The 13,838-nt window shown below is 49.0% G+C and overlaps 1 protein-coding gene across 2 annotated transcripts in view; it reads right to left on the bottom strand.

Annotated features, from left to right (window-relative positions):
* Window positions 1-13,387, bottom strand: part of CASZ1 (castor zinc finger 1) — a 204,861-nt gene extending 191,474 nt beyond the window's left edge. Inside the window, exons 1-2 of one of the 2 annotated variants that reach the window (XM_084300420.1) lie at window positions 13,247-13,387; window positions 11,999-12,157 (exon numbers count right to left, since the gene is read on the bottom strand). The gene's annotated coding sequence lies outside the window, so the exon portion shown is untranslated. The remainder of the gene's footprint in view (window positions 1-11,998; window positions 12,158-13,246) is intronic. The other variant, XM_084300419.1, reaches the window with a different exon arrangement.
* Between the last annotated feature and the right edge of the window lie 451 nt (window positions 13,388-13,838).

Raw genomic sequence — 13,838 nt, 5'->3', positions numbered from 1 at the left:
CCTCGCAGCGCCTCCATCGAGCAGGATTTATCTGCAAGAGGCATTTTCCCTGTGGGAGACTGCTGTGGTGCCTTTAAGATTTGGAGTGATGCCCTCTGAAAGGGAAGCAAGAATATTTCAGAGGGACTCTACCCTTCAGGAAAAAAGCCCAAACCGTGTCTTTCCAAGATGGGGTCAGCTCCTCAGCCCTTTTATCTGGAAGCACTTACTACACAATTAATGGAAGGAACCCTCATCAAATGAGGGACAAATCATAAAATTAGGGAGATGGAAATTAGGCATGGACAAATGATCCAGGTGCAGGGGAGATTTATGGGGGAGGTTGTATTATAGCTAATGATTTCTGCTAATGATCCTCCAAAGTATAAAGTGGCACCGAGCCCACTCTCGATGGGACGAGAGAAAGCCCTGCGTGCGGAGTGAAGGGCATTCCTCCGGGAGGGGCAGCTGAAACAGGGCACCGCAGGCACGGCCGACTGCTCTCAGCACCTGCACCCAGAGGTGCTGGAGGTGAAGTCTGCCAGCCAAGGGGCGGTGGGCACGCAGGGGGGCTCTGTGCTGTGCCAGAAGTCACCCAAAGAGCAGCTCCTTGTCCTGTGCCTCTTCCTCAGCTGCTCCCGAGAAGGTCCTGTCCTCCTGTCCCACCCGCAAGAGGCTGGGCCTCAGCCCGTAGCAGCTCCCCACACACCAGAGCTCCTCGTGGCATCCGTACCAGTGTGGGCTTGCCTGAACCAGCATTCCTCTGCTCCTCGCAGCAAGTTCCTCGATGCCCTCTGCTGTGTCGGCCTCTGGCTCCTGGTAAAGTCTGGGTCCTGCAGGCTGGGAAGAGCTTTTGCCATCGCTTTGTTGTGAGGAGCGTGGTCCCAAGGACTGAGGCTCCAGAATTGGGAAGGCACAGCAACCCACCTCTTAGTGCCTCCGTGAAAATAACGATTATTGTGCAATGGCAATAATGATCCTCACCTCCTTCACACAAAGCTTCGAGATCTAGGGATAGCGACGAGGTTATTGGAGGATGTTATTAATGATTTGTAACAATTGGACTCTAAGAAAGCAATTCGGCAACTACTTCCAGCCACAAAGGCAGCATGATTCCAAAAGTTAAACACGTTTTTCACAGACAATGGAAATTATAGGATCTGAGTTTCTGGAAGAAAATACAGGATGGGAGAGCTGTAAGGGGCTGAGGTTCCTTGCCTACTGTCAAGGAAAGGGAAAAAAAAAAGGACAATTAGAGCGGTGCTGCCCTGTGCTCTCCTGGGAGCCTGTCCTGGCAGCTCCAGTGATTGGTAGTTGGGACTATTACTTCACTGTTCTTGGAGTAATAAAAATTCCTGGTGAGTTTCATTTGGAGCTCTGATCACGAATGGCACAATGATTCACAGAAATACGGGCAGGATCAGATGCCAAACAGTACCAAGTGAAATCTGCTGAGCTGGTGGGTTTCTGCATCGTAGCTTGCTATTCTTTCTTTTCCCCGAAGGAGTTGGATCTATCTTCTACAGGGAGGAGCTGAAAAAAATGAGGGAATGGGAGAAAAATGCAAGAGAAAAGAAAGAAGATTCAAGCCTACGTAAGACAGAGGACACAGGTGGTGGGAGCCAAGAGCCACGCTGAACACTGCAAAGCAGGAGGCGATTGCAGGGCCTTAAATCAGTGGTCAGTGGACTTCTGGTCACTGATGGGGGCTGGCAGCTGTGTGATACTGCTAAGGGAACCTGTAGGAAAGGCACAGAGGAGATAACGCTGCGTACTAAGGCATGGGGCAACGTGGGGGGGCTGGAGTCAGAAGGAGAGAGGCGATCAATCCTCGTTGCCCCATCTTCCAGTGAGTCCCTCCAGTCGTGGAGACTCCTCTTCAGGGCCACTTTCTGTTTATGCTCTGCTGGGTACAGCCTAAACTTGGACCATACGACCAAGAAGCATCTCCTTCCCTCAGCATTGTCATTAACTACAGCCAGGGTCCTGGCCCAGCCTGTAATTTGGTACACAGAGCGTGCTTCAAAAGCCCTTTTGTACGCACAGCCTTTGAAGGAACAGAGTTTTCAGGGAGACCAAAGAGAGCTTCAAGTTTTCCCCTCCTGCTGGGAAGAGTTTCGATTAACGCTGGCTGCAGTCGTGAGCCACACACCTCAGAGAGAAGTGTCTCAAAGAAAGGAAGAGGCTGTGGGATTAATGGACATGCAGAGAAGGGTGGGTAAAGAATGTGAACAAGAAAATGCTCTCCAATACTACCTTGGTGTCTTGTCTTCTCTCTACCATGAAATTTCACCCTCTTCTTCAGCCTGGATGAGGACTTTCTCTATGTCTGTTCATTTGTTTTCCCACAGGAATTCCTGTTTCCTACCTCTTTTCTTTTTTCCTTCACTCCCCATTAAGGAGGAGAGATCGAGCAGCTGGTTTTGAGCTCTGACTAAGCAGAAGGAGTCCCACAATCCTAACAAGACTGACAGGACATGGAAAAAAGTCAGGGCGATGAATCACCTGAAGTCTATGTTAACACCTATGGTCTAAGCACATTCTCTCCAGTTCTTTCTCTTAAAAAAAATAAAATAAAAAGCCAAATAACCCCAATTTACTGGATCACACAGCAGATCCAGGGAAGTATTTTACCTAGCAGAGGTCCTGAGTGTCATCAGCTTCTTATCGAAACAGGAACACCAGTTGTTGCACCCAGGTCAGAGGCAGACTGCCCTTCTCAGCCTGCCCTTTTGTTCTGAGTCCCAGCCACCACACCTACTGAGCGCTGCTTCTAATGGAAGCATCAGTTCTGAAGCCAGAAGAGACCATTGAGATCATCTAAACGAGATTATCTGTGCAGAGAGCCTCGTGCTGCCTGCAGAGCACCAGCTCACAGTTCAGTGGGATCCCGTCCCAGGGTCCTGTTGTTGCTGACCCACGCTCGCTGGGGCCGGCTCCTCTAAGACGTACCAGCACAGTTCATCCTGCAGTCATCACTTGATTTTGCCTTAGGGTAGAAGATGGACTACATACTTTCCTTCCTCCCAGGAGACTTCTCTGTCTATTTCTATGAATATCATGCTGGAAAGGATCCCTTTAGGTCAAGCTCACATCCACCTTGAGTATCCTTCAGAGAAGAGCGAACGTATTAGCCCAAGCATTATGCATTTTCCCTGATGCATCTCCATGTTTCATTCCCTTCAGGGTATTGTACGTTTTGACCAGAGGAACCTCCTCCTGCAGCCCTTACCCACACACTATAGAGACCCTCTGGAATAAATGGCAGCACAGCAGCCTGAGCCTGCTGGATGCTGAGACGTCTCGGCTCTGGGTTCCAAGACCATAGACACTGCAATTTGTACGTCCATAGTGGTATTGATCACGGCTTTTGTAATGTTCCTCCATGTACTGAGACCAAACGGATGCTGTCAGCCAGCATAACATTCATTTTCGATTACATGAATGAACTAACCATAAGCAAAAGCTCCGTGAGACAGCTCTGTGTGTTAGCATGGCTCTCTCCTCCTTGCTCTTTCCTCTGGCACGCTGCAATGAAATTAACACAAAATAGTCCTTAAGAGCTAACAAAGTGCAAATAATGCTTAGCTCTTATGTAGTGCTTTTCATTTGCGAATCTCACGGTGAACTTCATTACCCGTGGTGCAGAGGCAGGGTGGCTGGGGCATGGAGGGGCAGGGCGCTGGGGCTGAGGCTGCCGAAGTGCAGGGCAGAGCGGGCGGGAGCCCCCCAGCACCCTCCATGAGCCCCAGAGCCCAGCAGGTGCCCGGCCACGCAGCCGCAGGCAGGCAGAAAGACAAACAGACAGGCAGGTAGGAGCTGCTGTCGGCTCAGACCAAGGGCCCTTCTCTTTGCAGGCCTGCTCTTTAACTTCTTTGTCCTCCTGTCAGCTTCTATTCCCAAGGCCAGATGGACCTGATTACCGCGATTACTCACACAGCACTGTAAGGTGAAATACGCAGCTTCACCCCACTGACTAAGAAAATAAAGAGGACTCTCCCCCCCCCACCCACACCCACTCCCACACTTGCCTCCGAACTGGAAATAAAAAACCTGCAAAAAGATTCCCGATGGCTTTGTCAGGGAGGGGGGATGGTGCGGATTGGTACAGTATATAACATCTCAGCTCTCCCGGATCAGTCACGCTTCCTAATTCAATAAGGTGAGAAGGAGCATAATTTGATCATATTTGTTTTGCATCACTGCAAAAACAGAAAATGAGGGGCTGCAGAGCCGCACCAATTTACTTCATCCGACCTTGATTAAAAGAAAATTAATTGCCGCATCTCTCAGGATATCTCAGGCAGCAGCCAATGGCTCTCCAGAATGGCACAAAAAAAAAAAAAAAAAGGAAAGAAAGAAAGGAAAAAGAAAAAAACAGGGAGCGAGGCACGGAGAATCTTTGCCCTTTCATCTCGTAGCACAACTGTCTGGTTGGAAGCGTTGGCAGGCTGAGGGAAAAACCAAGTGCTCAGGAGAGCCTGGGGAAGGGGAAGGCAACCCAAGTCCACCAGGGTTTTCAGCCTGAATCCCCCTCCTGTTCACCACCACGCTCCTGATGGCCGGGGACTGGACCAGTCTCTGGTTTGTGAGGCCGCAGGAGCAGAGCTGGGAGGATCAGAAGGCAAGACTTGGCTGAGGGCAGCTGGTAACGGGGCACGGAGGCTTTTCTTGCTGTACTTCCCCATTCACTCGGAGCCAGGTCTGTGCTAGGAATTATTTATGGTAATGTCAATTAGGGCCGTGATTTTTTAACTGCATTTCTACGCTACCAAAAGCTGGAGTGTAGCTGCAGTGATACAGGAACCAAAGTGCTTTTACCAAGATAGCTCATTTCCCTCTAGAAACTAATTTAAGTCATGCCAAGCCAACAAAAGCACTCTTTGGCGGATCCAAGCTCCGTCTCACTAGTAGGATGTACTGACAGCAAAACCAGCCAACACGTTCCGCTGTCAATTAGGGAAGTCAGTAAGATGGTGTAATGAGCCTGGGATAGTCTTAAAGAGGGAAAGGAGGAGAAAAAACAAACTTGGGAAGGTACTCGAATGGGCTGCCTTTTGCCCGGGGAGATTTAGCCTTAACCTCTCAACGTCAGGGAAGGAAAGAGGCTGCCCCAGAGCGCGAACGGCGGTGCCTAGGTCTGCTGCTTCTCTGAACCAGCACCTAGGCGAGTGTGCCTCTGCCTGCGTCTGCACAGGGAACACAGAGATCAACCTCAGTAGGCTACAGCCAGCCTTCAGAGCAGGTCCCGTAAAGGCTCCACCTGCAGAGGACTCTTCCAAAGCCTCACTGGTCATAAAGTCAGTGACTCCCCAAATGGCAGCTCCTGTGATGTTTATAAAAGTGAGGCATGAAGTAAAAAAGTGGTTTTGTTTACAACAACCTCCAAACACCTTTTTCTTAGTCCTTTGGAGTCCTTTGGGCTCAGTGAGAGAGGTCTTAGCTCCTACTCGCAACCCATTCCACACACAGTGCTGGCTGCGTGCTCTTTTTGGCCACTTCAGCAGAGGCCACGGACTAAACAAATGGTGAGGATCTCTCCAGTTCCTCCTGAGCAGACCCAGAGGGATGAGAACCGGCTGCTGGTGGCTGCCAGGGCCGTGCCCGTGGTGCCCGCTGCTGCCCAGCTCCCTGCTCTCGGCACCCTGCAGACCTCGCACGCCCCCGGCCCAGCACCCCGCACCCGCACCAAACTCTCACGCTAAATTTCTGATGGCACAAACTGACGACGACTCTGGCTGATCTAGCGCAATTATCAGATCAGAAGCGCCTGCTGCAATCCCACTCAAATCTGTATTAAAAATTCATTTCAAGTGTTCTTTTTTTTTTCTTTAGCTGCAAGTAGAAGAATTTACCCAGCTGTTTTATTAGGAAATTAAAGGGCACATTTTTCTAAGCAATGCACTGGAATTTAGATGGACCATAACTACGACTAGTGTTAATGTCAGAAAGGATTTATCTGTCCTCAACATCCAACTACCCATCCATCCCATTGCACACAATGCCGTATTAGCTATAACCCAAGCAAGGCTAAATCTTAATATCTTAGGAATATAGGATTAGAAGGGAGCTCTAGAGGTCACATAGTCTGGCCGCTCACTTCAAGGCAGGACCAGCCATATCTACATCATTCTTGTTTGCCTAGCCTGTTCCTAAAATCTTCCTCTGATGGAGATTGTACAACCTACCTAGACAATCTATTCCAATGTTTAACCGTCCTTATCGTAAGAAAGTTTTTCCTAATGGCTAACCTAAATCTTTCCTGCGGCAATTTAAGGCCATTATTTCTTGCAATTGAATTCCTACTTCCCAGGCCTCATCCCTTATAGATGAGCATTTCTGCAAAAGTGTCAAAGTTTTCATAATTTAACATTTCCAAATCTCATCCTGATAAAGGTCAACCTATGGCACACAGAAACAGGAGAGGCATCCCAACCATCCTGAGGTACAAAGGCAACCAAACAGGTCACTCCACGGACAGAAAACTTCTGTGCCACAGCAGAATCACACATAAGAAAGAAACTACAGTGGTTTTAATTTATGGTTTTACAAATAAATTACAGGCGAGGTTTGTTCTTTCCACGTTATCCCTACTGGATGACTGAGGCTCGCTGGATCGCACAACCTGTTGTTTTGGAATGGCTGGTAAGCTTAAAAACAAAAAGCACCAATGTTGGTGAAGGGTCCTGATTTCAGCATCGTTACAGGGCAGTCCTCTCCCCTGCAACAAAAGGAACGATCCTGCTGGGGTTTGCTCCGTGCATGAAGCCAGAGGCTTTACCCAGGTTCCCAACTGCAGAGTAGGGCTTGTGCCACAACCAGGACAGATGGGCACCAACAGCAAAATGGGAATCGGATCTGATTTGCTCAACACTCTGAGATGCAGAGATACAAACGCTTGGTTTGGGTCACAGTGGGGCTTTACAACAGCAAACACGAGACACGACGAGGGACTGCATGATGTCCACTGCCCAAGCAGCAGCACGCCTACAGAAGTCCCCATGCCAACAACGAGAGCTTCCCACCTGGGCTCTTGCACTCCCACAGAGGTTTTCCAGACTACAAGAAAATTGGGTTATGAAATGGTGAGAATCCCATTTAAATGAACCGATCCTTTGGGTGCTTGTGCTGGGTGCTCTTTTGGACAGTTTTGTACAGTTTTAAGCTGTGATTCTGCAAAATCTGAGATGGGCACAAAGCAATGCACACTGCTGTGCCAACCCATCGAGTCGTGGTGAGGCCAAAGGGGCCTCCTGCACCAGAACCTGAACCTGTGTACGTGTGTTTGAAGAACCAGGGACCCAGAGCATACTTTAGGGAAACAAACACACTTTATACATGAAATCAAATTAACACTCTTATGGTCACGCAGACAGTGGAGCCAACCAACCATGAGAGTTACAGTGGAATCAACTTAATTAGCGCTCCTGTTTTTAACCCAGCAGCCCGTCTCTTCCAGAAAAACCCTGTAGACTTTAATGGAAATGGAGTTCCACAGAAATTTTCCTAAAATCCTCCAGTCAGATGGAAAATGTGGTCCAACTCAGCTTCTGAATCATTCAGCTTCTGAACCATTGCTATAGGGAGGGCAGGGTTCTGTGCTGACTGCACATAGTCCAACAACAGGACATACACAAATGTATATGGATCCAAATATTTGTAGGTAAACAGGCAAAGTTTGTAAGCTAAAAATCTGCAGGTTAACAAAAATCTTAACATGGGACCATCCAGGAACTTGCACAGCACTTCTGCTCAGCATTATAATTTGCACAAGTATTTGTGTAAAGATAATATGAATTTATGATCACAATTTAGGGATGCATACGCAACCCAAGATTACTTTAATAAAACATTTCTGCATCTATAAATGAGTCTGCAGAAGTATTTGGAGTCGTGTAAGCACGGTGGGAACAGGCTATATTTATCATGTGTTATTCTATGTGCAACATTTAAGTATACTATTCCAACTATTTGGGTGATACATACCAGGTCTAACTGCTTTTATTCTGAGTGGGCACAGAGCTCTGTATTTAAAAGATAACAAGCATGCATATCCATGTGTGTACCGGGCACGTGCTGCAAGAATATTTGCAGACTCTACTGTGTGCGTATGCGTGAATGCACATATGTGCACATACGCGTGTGTTTGTGGTGTATGAGATGCAGTGGGGGGCCTAATATCATTGCAACCATATGTGCTCTTATACAGAACATGTGTCCCGAAAAAAAAACCATGCTGGTGTTCTTTCTCTGCTCTCCAAGGTTAACTTAAATAAAACAAAGAAAGCAGTTTCCCTTCTCAATAATTCATGGCTTTCTTTAATAGCCCATCTTAAAAAGATACATAATTTCCCCCAATTTTCTGATACACTAATTACCTAGCTTTAAAACTGATGGTGTTCTGCATCTGACCTAAGTGATACATTATCTGGAAACCCCTTCTAGCCCAGACACGGAACCATTTGCTTTCATCATCCATCACTTTTGCTTTTCTTGGTGTTTATCACCATCTATCCCTTGAGCTCCCAGGCCCCAATCCTGCTCAGACTGGAGTCAACAGCACAATTCCAGGGGGAGAGGGATTCGGGGAGCACCCAGCTTTCCTTTTCTTCCTCTCCACTGCTTTTTGTGCCTGCTAAAGCTGTATAGCAGCAACACATTGCGCCGGTACACTCAGGAGTCCCTCATTCCCAAAGATCTCAAAGCACTCCAATCCACCACCCAGACAAGTATTTGCTAGCTCAGTCAATCTCAAATCACTTTCCAACAGAAGTTCATGTTACTAGCCTCATTTTACAGCTGACGAAACCGAGGCAACTGGCATAAAACAACCCGAGCTGTGCCAATGGGCGAGGGGCAGCACGGAGGAGCCACGTTCCCTCCCAGGCCCCTCGAGGCTCCAGTAGCTCAGCCACGCTGCCCACCACTGCCCTTTCTGCCATGCAGCTGTCCCTGCGGCGGGGCACAACTGCTGCTGACAACCCACAGGGACGGCCAGGCCGGGAATAGGAACTGAAGGAGCAGCCTTTGGGGCTGGAAGTGCCAGGAAAGTGCAAAGAAGTTGTACGCAGCTTCTCATGCTGAAATTTGCTCACCGCTCCTTGCCTGTCACTGTGCAAAGTGCTACCAGATCTTCAGTGCCAAACAGTGGGAACATCTTTGGAAGAGAAGATGGCATCCCCACGGCGGGGGCCCTGATGCCAACCAAGTGAGCAGCACCATTTCCCAAGTTCCTTGTGGCATCTAAATGGATGCTCTGGAAAACCTGCCCCCAGCTGTGCCTACCTGAGAATCTAGCCTGGTAGGACAAAGTATTTCAGGTTACAGCTCAGGCCTTTGTACGCGCCTTGTATCAGAGCAAACGGTGTACACAGCAGCCATTAATACAGCAAATAAGTCGTGTGTATGCAGGCACGTAATGTACCCTCTGGAAGCGAGGGAATGCGTGGGGAGCAGGGCGCGGGTGTCCCGCGGCACAGCACGGCTCTGGGTGGCTGCCCCGTGGCAGGGACCAAGCACAGGACATTTGGCACAAAAAGCGAACGAGAACAACCCCCCAAATGCACTCTTTACATTTGCCGTTTGGCAGCTGTAACCAATTCTTCTTCTTTTAGGGACTGGCCACAAGGAGGGGACAAACAACCCATTTCTGTCTTTCCTGAGTTTCTGCAAGTGGGTGTGTGGGTCTAGGGCAGCAATACGTGCTGTAGCTGCGGGGCACGCATGTGCCTCCAGTGCCCAGTGGCCAAAACACATCGGTGCAGTGTAATGTGAATCCTCTGCTTCCAAAGCCCAATCTGTGAGCGTTTGTGGACTCGATAAGTGTGTGTCGCAGTGTAGTAGGTGTAGCTGTGTGTGCAGGAGTATTATATGTGCTTGTGAGTACAGTAGGTGTGGTGCATATGTACAGTACAGCATGTGTTTGGATTCTGGGAGTAGGGGATGTTTAGTAATTAAATCCCTTTTCATCCTTCTGCACCTGTCTCCTTCTGAAAACTGAGAGAACAGACGTCAACCGGGACAAGGGCTGGATTGAATACAGCCAATTCTGAAATATTTATTAGCTTGTGACACCACTCAATGGAGGAGAAGGAATGCTGGCTAATCCGCCCGGCAAGTGCTCACTTGGTGGAGGGGCATTTTTCTACAGTGCCTCATTATATTTCAACTACTGTCTACTTTGTCAAAAATGGTATCATTTTAATTTGTGTCTATATTTGCTTTCAAATGCTTTTGCTAGTAACCAGAGATTTCGGAGCACTGGGTTCTCAATCTAGGCTTACCTCCTGGACACGCACGGCTTTCTGGCCGTGTTACAGAGCTGTTGCAGAGCTGTGTTACTGCTGTGTTTCCTTCCCACTGCACTCTTCTATCTGCCATTCTTGCCAGTGAGGACCATGCAAAGTATACTGAACAAAGAAGAGACACTCTGAATTTCCCACTTTTCCACTCATTCACCTGCACATCCTTTAATTAGTAACGCAACGCGGCGCTCCCCCAGCCCTCAGGTAGGACTTGAGACCCAGGTGTGAGCAACCCCTTGCTCCCACCAGCCCTGAGAGTTCACATAAATGGAAGTTATTGCTCTTTCTTCAGGCTATAGCAGGGCACTGCTCAATGCCTGACTGTACAGGAGTCAGCAAATTTGCTTGGATTAGTGACTATGAATTGACTTTAGTGTCAGGTACAATCGTACAAGGTTTAGGCCATCATATGGGGATCCAAATGTTAAGCCTCCTTATAGTAGGGAGCTCTTGCATTTGGGCTCTGGTTTTTAGTCACCATCCGTGCTGGCAAATGGATATGAGCTTCCACTAGCTCCTCTGGAAGACTCCTGACCATGCAGAGGCACTGCTGGTGAAATCCTGAAGCACCACGGACTGCCCGTGGGGCAGGGCTCGAGCTCACTGCGCTGGGAGAAGCTCACCAGTGAGAGAGCATCTTTACCCCGCAGCCTCCTGCCGCCAGGTACGCGCTACGCCTGCAACAACTGCCAGGGGCTGGGGCTGTGTGTGCCCATCTGCCTGCTGTGCGTGCAGATAACGCGCAGCCAGGCATTTCTGCAGAGACCTGAGCACAGGCAGGCATCCTCCTGTGTACTTACACCATATGCCTGCATGCAAGCTCCACGTTATCTTTGTTTGCTGTAAATGGCCACACCCTAATCCCTGAGAAATTACGGCAATTTCTGAGGGTAGAACTTGTGGGGGGGGGAATGACTACCAGGGCTTACAGTGTCTGAGGAAGGGATCAGGTGGAGATGAAGCTTGGCCCTTTCAGCAGACAAATACATCAGTTTTATTTTAAATGGCAGCTCATTACATGTATGGTTTACACACATCCCTCTCAGAGAGAGATTGTCTCGTCCTGTTAAAGGGCGCTCAGTGCCCGAGAGAGAAGATCCCACCAGAGACTGAGTTTAGTTGAAGGGAAGGACTGGACTCTAATTTCTAGTGGAGAGCAAAACCTGCCCACACCACAGCCTCTGTGTGCAGGGACTTCCCAGGAAGGGATTTTCTCTTCACCAGGGTGGAAAATATCCAGGGATCCTCGTGGAGCTCAGAATTAACCTTTTCTTTAGGATCTCCTGGGGATGCCTGCCAGATGCAGATGCTGCAGATCCTTGAACAGGGATGAGGGTTTAAAAGTTTTCTTACCAGCACTGCGCAAAAATAAAAAACAAAGAAAAAAAAAGGCAAGACTGACAACAAATCCCACTGTGTGAGGCTTATTCTGGATGGTTTTGGCATGATGCATCGTTGCAACTATTGTGTTTGAGCAGTAATTAGACGTGGCCCTGGGGGACGGCAAGTGCATTAGAAGGGACGGGGGCTCACCATGAGCCAAATGGCTGCTCTTATTGTTCTCCGCAGGGTACTTAGGATGTTCTTAGAACCAAATCCTTCCATAATGCTGCAGAAAAAGGACTGCAGCATGAGACCTGCAGCAGCGCTGACTCTGTACATCGGATAAAACTCACGCCTTTCAGCACTTACACGCGCTCCACGCACCCATTTACCTGACCGCATGGACAAGGGCAGGTTGCCACTGTGGAGCATCCTGGCACTGCTTCTGCTTCACAGCAACGTGCTCACACTCCTGCAAACCGTCTGTTGTGTGTGTAACAGCAGCTACTCCTTAAAGCAATTTCCAGCGTCAAGGATGGGCAGCGTGAGGCCTGAAAGCCAGAATACTTTCTGTCCATTGATTATATCATTATCATTGCCTCTGCACCCACTGATAGTATTCAGTCCATTTTCCAATTGATCACATTGGGTTCCTTACATCTATTGATCTGTTTTATCAAACCTCTCGGTCGTGGAGTTACTCTGTCCCCCAGTACACCACCCCACGAGCTTCAGAGCACCACAGCACGCATCGATTGCATCAGGTATTCCCCATCACAGCGGCCGTACCGACCCCCTTCGCTGCACCGAGCGTACTGGGCCTTCCTGTCTTATTGCTGCATTGGCTTCCTCAGCTGCACCAGTTATATCGGTATTTTCCTGTCTCAGTGGTTATAGCCAGTCTCTTTTACAACGATACTAAGATCCAGTTAGAGTGGATTATACTGGAGCCAAAGTGCCCCCTATGTCCTGCAGCCTCAAAGACTTCCCAGCATCTTTCCACTGAGCGCCGTGCTGGGATTCCATATGCCTGTCACACCAAAAGCCCTCTTAGGCACTTCAACTCATCTGGGTTCTTCTCAAACTTTCATAAACAGACAACACCATCCAGTTACAATGAACAGAGAGAGAGAAAAAAATATTATTTCCCGTAAGTGAATGACTCTTGGCCCTAATTCACAATTTATGCTCAGATTGTATCACAGCTAAATGGAGGGGGTGACACTGGTAAGACCCTCGGACACAGATAGAAGCCCCATCTTTGTCTTGACCTCAGCTTTGGAGGTGCTCACCCACAGAAAGAAATCAGTCTCTCGGATGACTTTCCTCTCTTCAAGAGGCCGGCCTCCCTCTAATATTTTGAAGAAAGCAGAAAAGCAGTAGGTCCAATGCATGCAACACACCAGAAATGAGGGGAACAGTCTCATTTTAAGCAAATTCACCCCAGTCTGAGACTGTCCGCTTCGCAGTTCACAACAAGACCTGACCCTTCCTCCTCTGCTCAGTGCTGCCAACCAGCCCTGGACACGGTGGCAAGACCCCCACCAGGAGCGAAGAGGCTTCGTCTGGGCATCTCCTGCTGGTGGCAGGAGCCTCCTAAACCTCCTGCCAGGCAGGCAGCCGCAGCGCTCAGCACCTACCAGAAGCAGTTCCGGGGTCAGTGCGTGGGCCGGCCCGGGAATGTCATGCTGATGGAGGTCACGGGGAGAACCTTCCACTCTGTGCCTCTTACCCTGGCTTACCCAGGCCACCTAAAAGAGACAGGAGTCCCCAGGCTACGGCCACCCGATCCCTGCTCGCAGACGGGCCAGGCTCCGTGGGGTGTACCAGGGCCTATATACTACTTTCCAGAGTGCTTCCCCTTTAAGACAGGACTGTGCAGCCTTTATTTGCTTGTTGAAACTGTTCAGTTTTAGGACAGGGGGGGAGGTCACACCTGTTGTGGAACTTGATAGAAGGCTTATTTATAAACTTTCAGAGCTTGGGATTCTTGCAGAGCTGAATGCGCTGATGTCCGGAGGGGAAGGTCACCGAAATGCTTGTTTATAAAAGCAGCAGCAACTGGAAAAACCATAAAAGTCTGAAATGATGAAATTAACAAGCTATTTGATCAGGCGCATCGGCTATGTGCTCTGTGGTCAGCCAGAAAAACCTCGCACGTAAGAGCCTACCCTGCTGGCTGCTACCCTGAAATTCTCCTTCAGAGAGGCGAATGCATTGCGCCCGAAGAGG

The sequence above is a fragment of the Netta rufina genome (genome assembly GCF_964035555.1).
Source record: "Netta rufina genome assembly, chromosome: 22".
In the NCBI taxonomy this organism is placed as follows: domain Eukaryota; kingdom Metazoa; phylum Chordata; class Aves; order Anseriformes; family Anatidae; genus Netta; species Netta rufina.
The sequence above is the reverse complement of the archived record's forward strand: the minus strand, read 5'-3'. Positions and strand labels throughout refer to the sequence as shown.